General features: G+C 47.4%; 1 protein-coding gene across 2 annotated transcripts in view; it reads right to left on the reverse strand.

Annotated features, from left to right (window-relative positions):
• Positions 1–17,064, reverse strand: part of AATF (apoptosis antagonizing transcription factor) — a 71,389-nt gene that overhangs the window by 44,253 nt on the left and 10,072 nt on the right. The window lies entirely within an intron of this gene.

Here is a 17,064-nt window from a genome sequence, read left to right on the forward strand (position 1 = left end):
CAGGGGACCTCCTTCCCAATCAAACAGCAGCACAAGAATTTAAGGCAACCCACAGCCCCTTGGGCTCAGGGGTGCCCTACCCACTTGACATCGCTGCCCAGCTGATCAGCCATCGGCTGAGAACATGGGGGGGGGGGCGCTACTGAAGAGGCGCTTCTCCTTGCTGTCATCATCCGAGCCTCCCCTGGAGGCGACCATCGTAGAAAAGACCCAGAACTTGATCGTAGCACCTGGGCAGATAGAGGTGGGGAGAGGCATTTCATCAGGTATCGTGGGCCTGAGCAGTGCAAGGCTTTACAGGTCCAAACCAGCACCCTGAATTGGGCTCAGGAGCATATCGGCAGTCACTGCAAAGCGGGCCAGAATCAGTGTTACGTGAGCGGATCACCTGAGCCCTGTTATTAATCTGGCTGCTGCATTTTGCACAAGCTGCAGCTTCCAAACGGTCTCCAAGGGTGGCCCCATGTAGAGTGCATTGCAGTAGTCTAGTTCAGAGCTTACCAACGCTGAGATCACTGATAGCAGGCGATCTCTGTCCATACAGGAACACAGCTGAGCTACCAGCCAAAGCTGGCAGAAGGTGCTCCGAGCCACTGAGGCTGCCTGGGCCTCAAGTAGCAAAGATGGCTCAAGGAGCACCCCCAAGCTGTGAAACTGCTCCTACGATGGCAGTGCAATCCCACCCAGAGCAGCTTGGATTCCCTCTATCTGGCCAGAAGAACCACCCATTAGCAGTAACTCAGCCTCCTCTGGATTAGACTTCAGTTTGCAAGCCCTCATTCAGTCCATTGCTGCAGCCAGGATACAATCCTATGTATTTTAGACAGAAAAGAATCCTACAACTCCCAGCATTCCCAAGCCAACATGGACAATTGAGGAATGGTGGGAACTGTAGGGTTTTTGTCTGTCTGAACATGCACAGGATCACACTTTTAATCATTATGGCTCATTTTTCACAACTATGGAGGCATCATTAACGGGAGATGCTGAGACTTCTGGAGATAGGCTGGACCGTGATTAAGATATCCACCTCCAACTCCTAACCTAATGCCCAAAGCTACACCTCCAAGATGTAAACACAGCATTTTAAAGAAATAAGGGTGGCTTCTGGGCAAGTCTAGATTGTCATGTATTTAGGAATAACCTATAGTCCCACTTTTAAAATGTCATTTCTACAGTGAGCTGCCCCACCTCTGCATCTTTCTCGCCACACATATAGGAAATTTCAGCTTGATGAGCTTTAGCCCAGGGGGGAAGGATTAGCAATGTCAAGCAGGCCAAGAACAAAATGCCATGGTGATCGCAAGGCTGCTGCCGGAGAGAGCAATTGTAGTAAGGCTGCACGTCCTAGGAAAGTCCTCTCCCCCCAGATTCTCCAGCTCCTTTTGATGGATGCTACCTGCACAGGAAGGGAAATCCCAAGAGCAATTATGCTTCATATTCTCTCTTGGTTGCCTGACTCCAAAAAAAGCACTGGAAAGGCAGCTGCAACCCTTGGCAGGATGAGTGAGGTGCATTTTCACTCGCACCAAGAGTGGCTACACGGGTGTTTACAAGGGAAAGGGGCCTTCTCAGCGGTGGCCCCGCACCTCTGGAATCAGACTCTATCAGGAGTTCACCAGCCTTCTGAGCAAGTCCTCAGGAAGACTATAAAGACCCACTTGTTTCTGCTGGCCTCTGCAGTATTTTTGGCAGCATCTTCGCTGAATACTGTTGAATTTGCATTAAAATTGGCTTCATATAGCTTTGCCTCACTTTTACCCTAAGCAAGTTCTACCCTTAAGGGCAGTCTACACATAATTTTAATTCTACATCTGTGAAAAATTTTAGAGATGTAACTTGAAGAAACAGTTCCAAACTTTATTCGCTTTACTTTGCCCTTCTCCCCACCTCAACCAGAAGAAAAACCCAGCCAGGAACCAAGAGGCAGCGCACTGTAGATGCTCAGCTATGCAAGTCGTCCAGAGGCTGAGGACTTGTGCCGGAGGCATCCCAGACACACCCTCTACATATCATGTGGCCAAGAAAGCGGCGACGTCCCCCAGGCTGATCCAGGGCACCCTGCACTCCAGCCTCGACACAAACACCCAGAGACTGACCCAGGCAGTGGCAGATGGGCCCGGCATCCATGCCACCCTGGGTAAGCTGAGGGTGATACAGCTCGCCCCAGCATCCTTCCTTCATGTTTAAAACTATTTGACGGCCAAGGGGCTGTTGACCAGGTGTACCTGTACTTGTGGATGTTGATTTTGCTATTCTGTACTTTAAACATACAGTACCCTTTCCTAAAACAACACGGCGCTTCCTCTCCAGTTACTGCGCATTTCTCAAGGCTGGTAAATCTAGGGTCTAAAATGATCTAAGTGAGCCACTGAATCCAGAAGCTGCCACTCCCTTCTACAAGAAAGCAAAGAGCTGCATATTTAGGGATGCTGCTGGGCTGAGGGCAAAGCATGCCCCTCTAATTCTGAAATTGGATGGCCTGGCCTTTGCTGTCAGGGATCCGCTGAACAGGTGAACAACACACTGGAGCCTCCTGCAGGGCAGTGGACAATCCTTAAAGTCTACAGACCCTCCCTCCGCAGCCCCCAGACCCGGCCTGACAACAGGAATTTTGCTAGTAAACTGTATATCTAACAAGGCTGACGTGAGTGGGAAGAGACTTCCTTCAGGCTTAGAATTCAAATATAGAAGAAAGATAGACTGAGCTAAAGACATTCCTCAGTTTTTATTCCTCTCTCTATAACAAGCTATTAAAGCAAAACCCCAGAGTATCTGCCACTTCTTGCTGTCCGATTTGGACCTTTAGGATTAAGAGAGACTATTTCCTTTCCTTTTCACAGACGGCTCTGGGACCGGAGTTAAACCATAGGTCAAACACAACGTTCAATACATTGGCCAAAGAACAATACTTCTCATTCAAGCACACAAGCCAGATCGCCACCCCCCCCCCCATGCCTGCCTTTCTCTCCCCCTCCCCGGGCACTAGTCATCCCCAGCAATTAATCCCCCAAGAAACACGTTTGATTAAATCTTTTCAAGCAAATCCTTTGCTTTGCTTTTGTTAGTTCACTTCTTGTCAACATCTATTAAAATATGCCTTTAATTCTCCCACAATCTTAAAAAACACCGATTCCACTGTCTTCAACTTTAATCAACTGTATGGCCGGCATTTTTCATTTCATAATAATGCGCTGCTTGGAATTCAAGAGGCAGGCTCCACATCAATCATTCCGCAAGAATTTTTCCACTGCAATAAATATGCAAATGAGCAAAAGCCAGTCAGTCGTATTTCAGGCCCGACTTGCTAGTGTTTTAAAAAAAGACACAAATTTATTAATTGCCGTTGGCCAGCGGAATCCTATTACTTTGGGCATTGATTACAAAGCTGTGTGAGTGATTATCGTGCAACTCGCGGGCTATCCAGGCATGAGGAAAAATTATTAAAGCAAGGGAGAGATTATCAACTCAGAATAACAATAAGCTTTAACATTTTAAGGCCTCTAACTTCGGCAACAAAGAATTACGCCAAAGCTCCAGAGAGTCTCCATTCCTGAACTTGGGTGATGGCTTCTTTGCAGCTTGCTCCGCAACAGGGAACAGCCTCTCCATCACCCAGCCCTCACCCTGGAGGTTGCAGTATGACGGAAACAGTCCCATGCACTGCTCTTTCCCTTAATGCCGCTGGATGCTAACTTCGAGCAGCACAATCAGACAGAGGGAAGAGACTCCAAAACAGAGCTCTTAAGGTCCCCTCAAGATACATCATGGACCCAAGGAAACAAAGGAAGAAAACACTGTTCAAGAAAATCTCTCCCATTTCCCTCTCCCAACTACAGGATAGCAGTGCCAATTTCTGAGGAGGGTGTGATCAGATTTTAAATAACTAAAAGTCACCCCCTTGCACAAAACTGCCACCAAAACAAGGCCATTTCAAATTTCTGAGTACCAAACGTTTAAGCTTCCAGGAATCTTTGACCTTCCCAACCCTGCAGTTTCTTAATTTTTCTTCCCAGCAATGTATTTGATAGAACTACACATTATTAGTATCACACTGCATCTATGTCCCGGCTCATTTCACCTTGTGGGGAGCCCAAGGCTCAACATACCTGCTGCCCAACATGCTAGTCTTATGAGGGAGTCTCCCTATCAGCCTTAGATAAGCGTACCTGCACCAGCACATCACCCTGGCTCTATCAATGAAGCCTAACGGGAAAACACACCACGCAGTGACATCCCAACTGCAGGTAGGTGTGCCAAACATCACAGGGCAATGAGGAACCCAGTACAAGGCGAGAGCCTTTAATAGCAACCTATGTCAAACAGACCTTGCTGTTTTCTTTAATTATACCTAGAGGAGGGAATATGTAAACGGCACGTGGCAAATCCAGTCCTCAGCTTGTCTTTCCTTAGCAGCACCTTCCCTCTAAGAGCTGAACTACCTCGACGGCAAGCAATCCGTTTCTTGTTTTTCAAGTCAGACTGAGTAATGACAGAGAAGGGTTATTTTTATTGTCTTTATGTCCTGTCTTTTTTCCTGCAAGGAATCTGAAGTGGTACATAGGATCCTTCGCCTCGCCATTTTATCTTGTAAGGTTGGAAGACGAGCAGGCAATCACAGGCCCAGAGTCATGCAGTGAACCTCATGGCGGCATCAGGACTAGAACCTTGCCCTCCCGAGTCTCAGGACAGCATTCTAAGCCACTGTACCACATGGACTCCTGACACATGAATACGGCCATGTGCAAATGCTGAGAGAGATGAAAGCCACTGACTTCCTCTTTCCTTTTTCCTTGTGTGTCCTCTCAGTTCAGATTTTTATCGTGTTGTAAGCCGCCCCGAGGTTTCGGCAAGGGGCGGCATAGAAATGTAATAATAATAATAATAATAATAATAATAATAATAATAATAATTGTGGACTACCATGGTATCAAAGCCATGCCAGGTGCCTCTTTGGCCAGGGAGCAAGATAAACTACTTTAAGGCTGTGATCCTATCCATCTTTAGACAGAAAAAAGGCTTCTTCCCGCCATAGCTGATTAGTGAATGCTGGGAGTTGTAGGCCTTTTCTCTATATAAGCATGCTTGAGTTGTTTTTAAAAGTAAGCTTTAAAACGGGTAATGTAGCATGTAAGCACAGTGCACAGAAATCTTTTGCAATTTAATATACACTGAATTATGCCTCAATTCACACAGCATGTTCACCTCTTCATATCCCCAGATCTTGCCAGCTATTTTAGCAAATAATAGTTAAATACAAATACGTACGAGAGGACTGCAGCTTCCAAGCTCGACTCAAGGAGCCGGTTCTTGTCTGCAACATCCGACCCTGCTAGGCAGCTAAAGGAGCCCTTTATCTTGCATCGATTCTCTTCTCCACCGGCAAGTGCCGTGAGAGTGACCGACACCAAGGCGGGTTTTCCCAGTGGTGGCCCACTCTGCAACTCCCTCCCAAGATAATCTAAGGCCTTAGTTGCTGCTGCTGCTGCTACTGGCTTTTTGGAAACAGGCTAGAGATTCATGTATTCTTGTTCTAGCTGCATAAAAATCATCAGTCGCTGCTCCTGCAGAAATCACATGTTGCTGTGGCACCAGAACGGCTATTCCAGACCACCGTCTGTGGGCGTTCCCTCACACCTGCAGCTCCTGGCTCTGTAATCTTAGGAGGGTGCTTCATACCAGGTGAGGTTCCGTGTCATCCTGCCTCGACTAGCAGTGGATCTACATGCGCTCCTTGGGCTGGGGAGGTCCCTTGCCATCATACGCCCCCAACCCTTTTTACTGGAGACCCCAGGAACTGGAGAAAAAGCAGAGGCTCTGCCTGCCCCTCTGAAAGGTGTGTGTGCAAAAGCCTTCACCAGGTCCCAGGTGACCAGCACAGGGCTCAGGTCAACAGCCCTGGTGTTTGCACCAGTACTGGCTTGGACATGGTGATACCGGGACGGGAGCACTGGACTGGGGTTCGGGAGATCTGGGTTCTAGGCCCCACTAGACCAGGGGGCTCACTCTCAGCCTCACCTGTCTCACTGGATAGGGGACCCACCACGTAAGCTGCTTTCACTTCTTTACCATTATTATGATTACATTACATTTATAGCCACCTTCTCCTTACAAGGAACCCAAAGCGGCTTACAAGGTTCTGCCCACTTTACCCGTACAACCACCTGCCTGTGAGGTAGGTTAGGCTGAGAGTGAGGACTAGTAAAACCCAGCTCTCCTAAGTCCCAGTCCAGCGTTCTGAACCGCTACACCACACTGATTCCCCAGAGTACCATTCTCCATCACAAGAAGTAAACTGGAACAACTGCTGCTTGGTCTTTTTTTTTTTCCTTTGCCAGTGTCTCCAGTCTTCCAGACCAGCTTAGCCTTACTCAAACACAGGTACATAACAGAAGTTTGACCACAGGCCACGCTGGCTGCTTCGTGGTTCAAAACAGCGGGAGGCAGCTCCAAGCTCTGGATCTAGATCACTGGGGTCCTGCTCTCCTAGTCGCCCCGGCGTTGCCGGGCCTCCTAGCTGCACCTTCACCAAACCCTTCCACCTTCTCTGCCCAAAGGATTCCAGAAGCTCAGCCACTTGCCTCTGTCTGGCTCGATACCGACATTAGCTTGCTATCGACAGGAACAGAGGAGGGAGCACGCCTAGCCATAATTCCAACCCTGCGAAGCCAAGCTATCTGAAGCTCTGATGCATACTAAGGGGGCCCGGGGGTGTGCACATGAAAGTTCTTTTTTCCAAGCCTTCATTTCAATGTGTGCCTGCAGTAACATCTCCGGTCACTAGGAAGAGCCTTCTCCAGCAGCGCATCCCTTCACAGTCCATACGGTTTGAAGCTGGCGGTGGCGAGGAGGCTGAGGGACCAGGTTAGACACCTGCCCCCTCCAAGGAGTGGCGTGGACAGACCACCCCTCCCAGGCTACTGACACAGGCCATGCCTAGGGGTGCCAGAGGCATGGCTTCACTCGGATGGGATAGGTATATCGCCAATCCTGACAAGTGTGTGAGGCTTTGCTGTACCAGACAATCGTACTGGAAATGGACCCGTCTGGTTACTGACTACAAAGCAGTTTTCCGTGTGCCTGTGCAACAGACCCGAGAGAGTGGGAAGCAAAACCACTCTGAAATTGGTGCTCAGCATAGAATGCAACAACCTAAGAATCTCAGATTTCATTCCGAGAATAAAATAAGTTTCAGTCCTTTTCCTTGCAAACAGGGAATTGTTTTACCTTACACAGCTACACAGATAGGTTTAAAACCGTATGGGATGAAAGCAGAAAAAATGTCAGAAGAGGAGAGGACCTGAGCAGAATTTTCAATAGTTCAATGCTGGGGTCCACTGGGTAGCTATTTGCTTCCCCCTGCTACATCCCCATGGTCAACAAACACAGAATGAGGGTATCAGGACAGATAAAAAGGAGGACTTCCTGACAGAGCACACAGTTAGATTATGGAATTTGCTGTCACAGGATGCAGTGTTGGCCACCAAGCAGGACAGCTTCAAAGGGGGAGAGCGTGTGCATGGCGAAGGCTACCAACAGCTACTAATCCTGAGGGCCATATGCTACCTCCAGGATCAGAGGCATGTCTATGCAAACCAGGTGCTGGGGAACATGGGCCAGACTCACATCTTCTTCTGGGTTGGCTGCAGGCATCTGGCTGGCCAGTACGCAAGCAGAATGCTGGACCAGATGGTTCCTTGCCTCATCTAGCATGGCTCTTGCGCACATAAATAAAACGGGTCGTGACACGCAACTCTTCTCTTGCATGCTGCCCCATCCACTGTGCTCCCGAGGGAATCTCCAGAGCCGACCCAGGGCCGCTGGAGCCTGCTGGCAGTCAGGAGTTCAGGGTTAGCTGGTGGGTAGGTTTGTTTTGCAAGAAAGAGCTAACAATAAAATACAAATAAGAAGGGATTGACCCTCAAGTGCTCACTGTTCATATTCCCAGTGTGCCTTTCTGTTCCCACCCGACGCTGGTTCTGCAGCTTCACTGCTCCAGAGCCCCTACCCCCTACACCTCCTCATTACAAGATTAAATGATTTATATATTGTTTAAATAACTAGGATTCCCAGCTGTTTCCCCAACAGCATGAAGTATACGCTTCCAGCTCTAGCAGTGATTGAAACAGTACCCACTGAAGATTAGCTATAAATAAAAATAAAAGCCCAGAACTGTAATAGGAGGGAGGTGAGGGGCGGAGGCAGAGTCAGTAATTAAGCATCATCAGGTCTTGCGAGTTACCAAGCTTCATTTTTCAAAGTCAATGTTAAACAATAACAATTAGAGCTTGAAATTCCCAACAACATGGGAAGTTGCTTCATCCCAGATCGAATTATTGGTCCATCTAGCCCAGGACTGCCTGCTGTGCCTGGCAGTGGCTTTCCAGGATCCCAGAAAGAGAGGTCATCTCACCACCACCACCACCACCACCAGACCCTGCTATCTGATCCTTGAAACCGGAGGCAGTAGAGATCAAGTCTGAGGCCTGCTGCTGGCAATGCAGTGCTAGGCACTGAATTACCGTCTTTCCCTAGACCGGCAGAAACCCGTCTGGTCTCTGATGTCCACTGGTCTGCGCAACCCAAGTGATGCCTTCAGTGCATGCTTCTCCCAACCCAGAGCCCGCCAAGTATGTGGCAGTGCTACTGGATAGGAAATACAGGGAGCGGCAGCTCAATCTGTGGAATGTGCTCCCCATCGTTATTTGTTTTTCGGCGCCAGGTGAAGACCTTTTCATTTAAACGTCATTTTAATTGTTAACAATATTTACTTATTTATCTGGCCAGGGCGACTTCTTTTCTTTTCTTCTTTTATAACTTTTCTTTTATAACTTCTTCTATATCGCTTAAATTTTTTATTTATTTTATATTATTAATTTTAATTTTATATTGTTATTTTTGTATTGTATTGTATTTTATTGTGTTGTAAGCCGCCCTGAGGCTTCGGCAAGGGGCGGCATAGAAATGTTCTAATAACAACAACAACAACAACAACAACAACAACAACACACCAGTCTGAGCGAGGCTGAGTTCGGCTGTTAGCTCATCGGAGAGACAGCCGCTCATAAAAGAGGCAGGGCCGACTGCAATGCTGTGTCAGCCACACATCTTGTAAGTGCAGCTGTATGGGAGACCTGAGCACAGAGCTGCTTATCTCACCCGTAACTCAGCCTTCCTCAACCGGAGGCCCTCCTGGGCTGCGCTGGACAACCAACCAACGGCATGCTGGGAGTTGCGGTCCAACACATTCGAGCCTATCAGATTGAGGAACACAGTTTTGATGGGACATGTCGGGTGTTGAATCTGGGACCTTCTGTACACAAAGCAGGTGCTCTGCCCCTGAGCGACTCACTGCCTTCTGCCTGGCTGACTGAACCAGCAAATGGCAAGGTCTGTTTGCCTCTGCGGGGGCCACCCATGGAAAGCCCCCGGCTTTCCGAGACTACTGCAACCAGATAGAGGTCTGCAGCATCTCAAAAGACGGCACGCACCGTTGTTTTGAACTTGGGAGAAATGCAGCTAGTGGGGAAGGAAAAGAGAGGAGAACAGGGGAGCTGGAAAGCTGATGGAACACCTCCCCCTGCATTAATTATTTGGCTTAACAGCAAGTGCCGTTAGGCTGGTGGACATGAAGGACAGGGCTTTCCCAGTGGTGGCCCCCTCTGAAGCTCCCTCCCGAGATATGGAAGGCCTTCTCACGGCTGGCTTTTAAAGAACAGGCTGAAGAATAATTTATTCCACTGGCCATTTAAAAAATCATTAGCTGCTGCTCCTACACAGGTAATGTGCTTTGCAATATCGTGAACGGCCTTGTGGAGCAATTCCCCCTGCTCCACGGTGACCTGCCCAATTCCTCCTCTGAGACATCCAGCTCTCTAAGGGAGAGGGGGGACAAGTGGGAAGAAGGGATTCTCCTCTTGAGAGAGCTCACCCCAGAGAGAGCTTTGCTTGCTTTCTACATCATTTTATTTCATTTCTACACCACCCAACAGCCAAAGTGCTCTGGACAGTTTGAGAGAGTTACGTCTTAAGCATCCAACACCCATTTCTTGGATTTGCTTCCGCTCGGCCCACTTTTTGCTCTCGATTCAGTTGTGTTTCCACTTTGGGTTTTCTGTCATCTTATTTAGAAGCCAAATCGTAGCGACTGAGAAACGGCCTTCACTGAACACAAGCTTAGCATGAATCAGCTGCTAGCCATACACAGACAAGGCACAGGCAAGGGAGCACGTAGGCTGAGGAGGGGCAGATCATGCCATCCCTCTTCAGCCAGCCTGCTTTTTTACAGGTGGGCTCTGGAGGGACGAAGAGTGAAGGGGTGGCTTGCTCTACCCCACCAAAGGGCTGGGAGCCTGCATTCCCAGTTGTTCATAGAAGAGGAGGCTCCCACTCTTGCAGAGCAAGCAAAGGAACAATGGATCCTTCGGATAATTTACAAGGAGGTCTTATATTGATCAGCGGGAGCAGGCAAGCCAGAGAGTTCAGGCTGTAACTCTCCCCACCTCAGCCAGCATGACCAAGGGGAAGGGATTGTGGGAGCTGAAGTCCAGAACCACCCAAAGAATGACAGACTGAAATGTTCCACGTGCTACTTCTGTTGTAGGGTGCCTTCAGATTCTTCCTCCCCACCCCACAAAAGACGTGTTATTAAAACACGTTTAGATAAAGAATGCAGTTTAGGTTGTTCAACCCTTCTATGGTTATTTCACCAGTCATATTATATGCCTTTCATTCTAAAACAAAACCCAGAGAAACAGCTATGCACACATAAACAAATTTAAATTCTTTTACACCTGCCATTTTCATAAAGGGAAAATTAGTTCCTTACTTTAGAGGAATCAAATATCTCAACTGTCCTGCTACAGGGCCCTAGAATTAGATATGAAAAAATCAAGGGAAAAAATGAGAGGAAGAATCTTAACTCCCCCTCCATAATCCCTTTTCTCCTAGAAAACCCCAGAGAAAGAAAACTGCATGATCTGTCCCCCACCCTGCCTTTGCATCGCTACCTGGAACTAATAACAACGATGTTTTCCCAGATTGTTGCATTTCTGGAGGCAGATTTTCCACCCCACCTGCAACCAATATTCCTACTCCCCCTATCCACAAAAATCTAGGTACATTCCTGACCAGACGGGTTGGCAATAGGAAGAAATCAGCGCAGCCATGTAGCAAGAGATTCTTTTAAAAAACAAGGCAGAAAAGATCAATACAAGGCCTGCTATTGACATGAACACCCAGCAGAGAATCACACACACCCATGCTCCTTTTCTACATAAAGAATAGAGGGCTCTTCTGGGAACATGCCAGGGAGTGGAATTTTTAATTAGTGGATCTCTTTAATGTGCAAATCAAGCTCAGATTGCTAGTTCTGACTTGTCTTGGTTGTGGAGAGAAGAGGGGGAAACAGAAGAGCGAGAACATTAATTGAACGTGCAAGATCCTAAACACAGGCGACCCTGGCACGCCTGACCTGAGATGAAGGCAGATGGGCCAGAAAATACAAATCTATCCCACAGGGAGGGAAAGAGAGAAGAAAAAGTCAATCCAGGCAGTTACACCTAAGGCAGTCCCTGACCAAAAGCAAGCAAGAGATAAACCGCACACAAAATCTTGGCAATTTTGAGGGGGCAACCACTGAGATGCGTTGGGTGCCTGCCATCCGGCTCATGCACCAAAAACAAAAGACACACAAAGGAAGAGGAATGTGGGGGAAAGAAGAAGAGCAAGAAACCTCAGGGTTTCAAGGCTTTTAAAGACAGACTGAACTTCCAATGCTGGCATTCCTCCTTGAAGAGCAACTGGTGGCTTTTGTTCCTTTGGCCGATGGATGAGGGCCAAAACACCTGTCCCTCTCCTTTCTGCGGTCCCAGGGCTCCAGGCAGCAGAGCTCAGCATCCTTTCTGGCAGTGAGAAGGAAGCGAGGTCCCCACAACCGCTCCTTCCCCGCCTGATAAACGGGCCAGGCTGGCTCCCCTTTGGTATGATGTCATCCCTGGAAAGCAGGGGCTGCAAGCCTGCATCCCTTCTGCTCTCGAGTCCCAGAGCAACCATCAGCCGCCGCCGCCAAGTGCTCTTTCTATCAAGCCATGCAGCGATCAACCAGTCTGATTTGGAGCTGTCAGCCAGCCCAGATCCGGAGCCTGTTAGCATAACGCAGCACAGGAGAGAAAGTTTCAGAAGGGCAGCCAAGAAGTGGGAGGGAATGTCCTGCTTCCCAACCCAGCGAAACAGGAGCAAGTTGCCAAATAATCTGTGAACCTTGCCCACAGACTTAATCTCTAAAGGCAAAACAATTCAATTAGAGAGAGCCAGGATAACTACCTGACATGTTATGGGATGGGGAAGGCAACATCCACAGGAAGCCCTACCAGGCTGGGCCTATAAAATGGGGCACTGGGTGCTAGGGGGAGGAGGACACTTTAGTAACCCAGTTTTTATATCCTACCTCCTGCAGAACTGGAATTTTAGGATCCCAACTCTGTTATACTGGTGCAGGCAGGTAATTTTCAACCCTGGACTTACTTACCTGGGGGGGGGGTGCTTTAATCAGCCATGTGAGTCAGATAACTATCATTTCTTTTTCTCTCCCAGCCCAGCCCAGCCACATTCCAAGCGTCACATTAGCTCCTATACGCCTAATATGCTGTGATAAGAAAATGGTCTGCCAAGCATTAAAAAAAAAGACTCCAATCATGTGCAGTTTTGCAGAAAGTGCAGGAATACAATGGAGCCTGGCTCTGCTGCCCTGAGTCCCTCGACATCTGCCACCCCCTGTATGGTTGTTTGGGAGGCGCTGGACTGGGAGCCTCGAACTGTGGCCCCAAGGTACCAAGGTTCTTTTCTATCCCACCTATCCTGCACAAAATTCAAAAAAGGCACGTCTTTTTTGGTATAAAAGGTACAGAAACTGGGCAGCCCTGAGTGGGATGGTGTAACATGGTGTCCTGCAATAGCAGGGGGTTGGACTCGATGGCCTGCATGCAACTCTTCTATTCTATGATTTATTATTTTTCCTCACCTAGCAAATGAACCCTCTTATAGGCGATGCCAAGGCACCCAGCAAGTTCTAGGGCAGAGTGAAGACACAAACCTGAGACTTGCCCGTCCTAGCAGATGGCACCGATCCCTAAACCACCCTCGTCACCCACTTTGGCCACCTGGCCACCGGCTCATCTGTTAAGGCAACAAGGACTCCTGGATGTTTACACCCTTGTACAGGATCTTGTACCCTGTACATTATGCCTAAATCTGACCATGGCAGGTGTGTGTCTCACCTGGGCAGTTCCTCCATTTTCAAAGTCTTAAATGCCCCAAGAAAGCAGAGCTGCCCCTTTAAAAAACAAAAATCATCCCATATAAATTATGGCCATAAACTTTTTCCTGCAGTGCAGCCTAATTAATTCCTGTTCTATACACAAAGGGAAATGCTGGGTGACAAATGGGTGCGAAGCTTGAAAGCTGCCACGTCGGCAAAACATTTTCTATTTCAATTTATAAGCAATTTTGCAGTAAATCATCCGCCAGAATCCAAGATCCACAGGCAGCCAAGAACAGGCAGACCATGCTGGGGTATGTAAGCCAAGCTGCAAAAGATGAAATATAGAGGCGGGGAAGCTGGGAGACTCACTGCCTGGGTTGTCCCCCAGACACACACAGGCTTCTTCAAACCCTTTAAAGTCACGGTTTAAGGTTCTACACATCTGCAAGGCACCAGCTCAAGGAAGCCTGCCTTATCTTTACCCGGGGGCTGGAAGCAATTTTGCTGCTCCGCTCACAAAAACAGCAGCCCTGAGACAATTAACCACTCAACTCAGCATCCTGCATCTAACAGCAACCACACTGATGCCTCCAGGAGCTTCACAGCGAGGGCATGGGGGCCCCTCCTGTCCCTTTGTCCTCAGCAGTTGGCCCTCAAAAAAAAAAAAAAAAAAAAGTACAGTCTCTGAATAGGGAGATGGGCAGAAAGTGGATTCCCAGATGTTTTCAGATTTTGATTCCCAGAAGCCTCTGCCAGGATGCAATTCGTAGGGAACACTGCAAGTTGAAGTCCAAAAGGGCCAGAAGTCCACTTTTGATCTTCCCTGCCTAAAAAAGCCAAGCTTCCAGGAACTACTTCTTCATGCAGCACATTATTATTTTTTTATTATTATTATTACATTTTTATACTGCCCATAGCCAAAGCTCTCTAGGCAGTTGACAGCAATAATCACAGAATCATACATAGAATCACATAGTTGAATCATGGCATTTGCTGCTGCAAGATAGCGTGATGGCCACCAAGCAGATGGTGTTAAAAAAGGATGCTGTTCGGCAGACTATCAAGAGCTACTAGTCCTCATGGCTACATAGAAGTAGTACCAGAGGTAGTATACCCTTGTACACCAGATGCTGGAGAACAAAGGCAGAAGGGGGCTACTGCAATATACCCTGCTTGTGAACAGAATACTGGATTAGATACACCCTTATACCAAACGGGTATGATCCTACTTTATGTGCTTAATTGATTGTTTTAGTATAATGCATTTGTTTTGATTTATATACTTTTATTTTTATTTGCTTTTTACTATGTGCTGCCCTGAGAGTGATTAGCTATAGGGCAACTAATAAATTGTAGCAATAAATAAGCATGCCTAGGAATGCACAAAGACATGTTTTTTTAAGACTAGGACAAATCTCAGGTGCCTGAAACTTCTAACAAGTTTTCAGAATCCAAAATATCATGGTTAAAGCCAAGAAGGTCATTTTAACTGACTTTTAAAATATGGATCCTTTAAACGTCTGTCAGTTTCTATAACATATGCCAAAGCTCATCTTCTAACACTCTAGCATGCATGCATTCCACCTCCTTACAGAATTTATATATTAAACTCTATGTTCATAAATGTGTTTTGCTTATGGGAAATATCAAAATGTCAACCATTGTTTCTGTTAAAGGTCTTTAATGATATCGCAGTTTCTGGACTTGTAATGAAACACGCCGCTTGCTGCAGTTTGTAATGCATCTCATTAAATACATTAATGGCACGCGTTTTAGTAAAAGGTCAGGCTTACTATTGGTGGGACTTTGCCTTTTAAAGGCAAAAAAACAAAAAGAAATGAGGCCTGGTTTAAAGCTACAGCTAACCGTGAAGCATGAAGCACTTCACCCGATGTAGATCTGCAAGTGCACCGAGGAACCACTTAAGTTGTTCACTGTTGAATTAGCATCATAATCTGTCACAAAGAGCCTTCAGGGATCCTATAAACACAGTCACCACAGCCATGAGTGGGGAGGAGGGAAACCAGGCACCCAAATGCCTTAGCACCTAAAGGTTTAAGCAGTGCATCTTGGGCAATCATGGCCAATGCTGGGCTGGCCTTTCAGTTCTGCAAGGTGCATTCTTTCTCTTGCTTTCTCCCTCTCATCCAACCTGAAGAATTTCTCTGGAGAACCCAAATGCCTGCTTGCTATGTTGACTTCTTATCACTCCCTGCCAGAAGGATTATGATTCCTATCAAGTCCACAGGTCCCACAGAAACATACCCTTCCCATGCACCACTCTGGTCTCTCTTGTCCCGTGTTGACACTGACTGACTGTTGACAGTCAATGGCTCTCCAGGATCTCAGGCAGGAGTTTTTGCAGCCCTACCTGGAGATGCCAAGGACTAAACCTGGGACCCTCTGCATGCGAAGGTGAAGCCCTGAGACGCAACTTTCTCTCACTCAAACCACAATCCCTTGATCTCTTCATCTAGTAGACCTGTTAGCTCCAGACCACTGTATCCTTCAGAAATGAAAAAAAGAGCTGCAGAAAATCCAGATAGAACACCTACCTGGGAATCAGCAAGTAGTGCCAAAGGGTAAGGACTAGCTCTTGTCAGGTATAGCTCAAACAAAAGGGATGCTGAGGGTGTGGACACACTTGCCAGTCAAAGTAATGCAAGAATGCAGAACCTCAGGCCCAAGGGACACATCCAGCCGGCATGAGGTCCCAACCTGCCTCTCCAGGTTTCCCTAAATTGCTATGCCTCTTCCTGATCCCAGCCCCTTTCCCCCAAGGTTTAACACTCCTGAAGTGTTGAAACAGACCAGTATGGGAAGGAACACAGGTAGTTGCACGGAACCAAGTCAAACTGTTGGCCATCTCGCCCAGGATGGTCACCTCTGAAGAGCCACTGTCAAAATGACAGGGAAATTTTCTCCCCACCCGTTGCTACTTGCCAGGGCGACTTCTTTTATATTGTTATTTATTTTATATTGTTAATTTTATATTGTTATTTTTGTATTTTATTGTATTTTATTTTGTGCTGTGAGCCGCCCCGAGGCTTCGGCAAGGGGCGGCATAGAAATGTCTTGATAAATAAATAAATAAATAAATACTTCATTCTTTCAGCCTGAAATGCCAGGAAGTCGGCCCTGGGTCACCTGCACACCAAGGGCGTGCTTGACCACATCCAACTTCTTTCCTAGATAGGGAGGATTTTCTGAGGCATGGTGCTGGAGGAAGAGGGCAGGAATGCCTGCCAGAAAGGGCAAGACTTGAAGGAAGACCCTCACAGAGAAGGGCTCTTTCTGGCTCCATTCAGATGGCAAACCATACCTTGTGCAAGCCAGCTCAGCATCCAAACCACAGCTTCAGCTTCTAAACATGCCAATGGACACACCATGCTTCAGAGCTCCCAGTCGGCTTCCATGCAACGAATTGGCTTTCTCCAACCTAGGGCCCTCCTGATGCGCTCGCAATGTAACTCCAGCACAGTATGGTCAAGACCCATGTGGCCAGGGATTATGGCAGTTGAGACACCAAGGCACCTGGAGTGAGTCCTGGTTGGGAAACACCAATCTAGATGCAGAACCCCCAAGAAAGAGCAACAAACATGCTTTAACAGTCTCAAGAGTTATGTAAGAAATTCTGCAACCCCACGCATCAAAACATACACACCAGAATTTGACAATTCTGCCATGCAAACACAGAACCTATTTTGGTGAGCAAACCTAGTCACAGCAGTCTATATATATAGACTGCTATAAATAAATACATATATTTATATTATATTTATATATATATATATATATATATA

The sequence above is a fragment of the Varanus komodoensis genome, unplaced genomic scaffold, assembly GCF_004798865.1.
Source record: "Varanus komodoensis strain SLA01 unplaced genomic scaffold, ASM479886v1 scaffold20_1, whole genome shotgun sequence".
Taxonomy (NCBI): domain Eukaryota; kingdom Metazoa; phylum Chordata; class Lepidosauria; order Squamata; family Varanidae; genus Varanus; species Varanus komodoensis.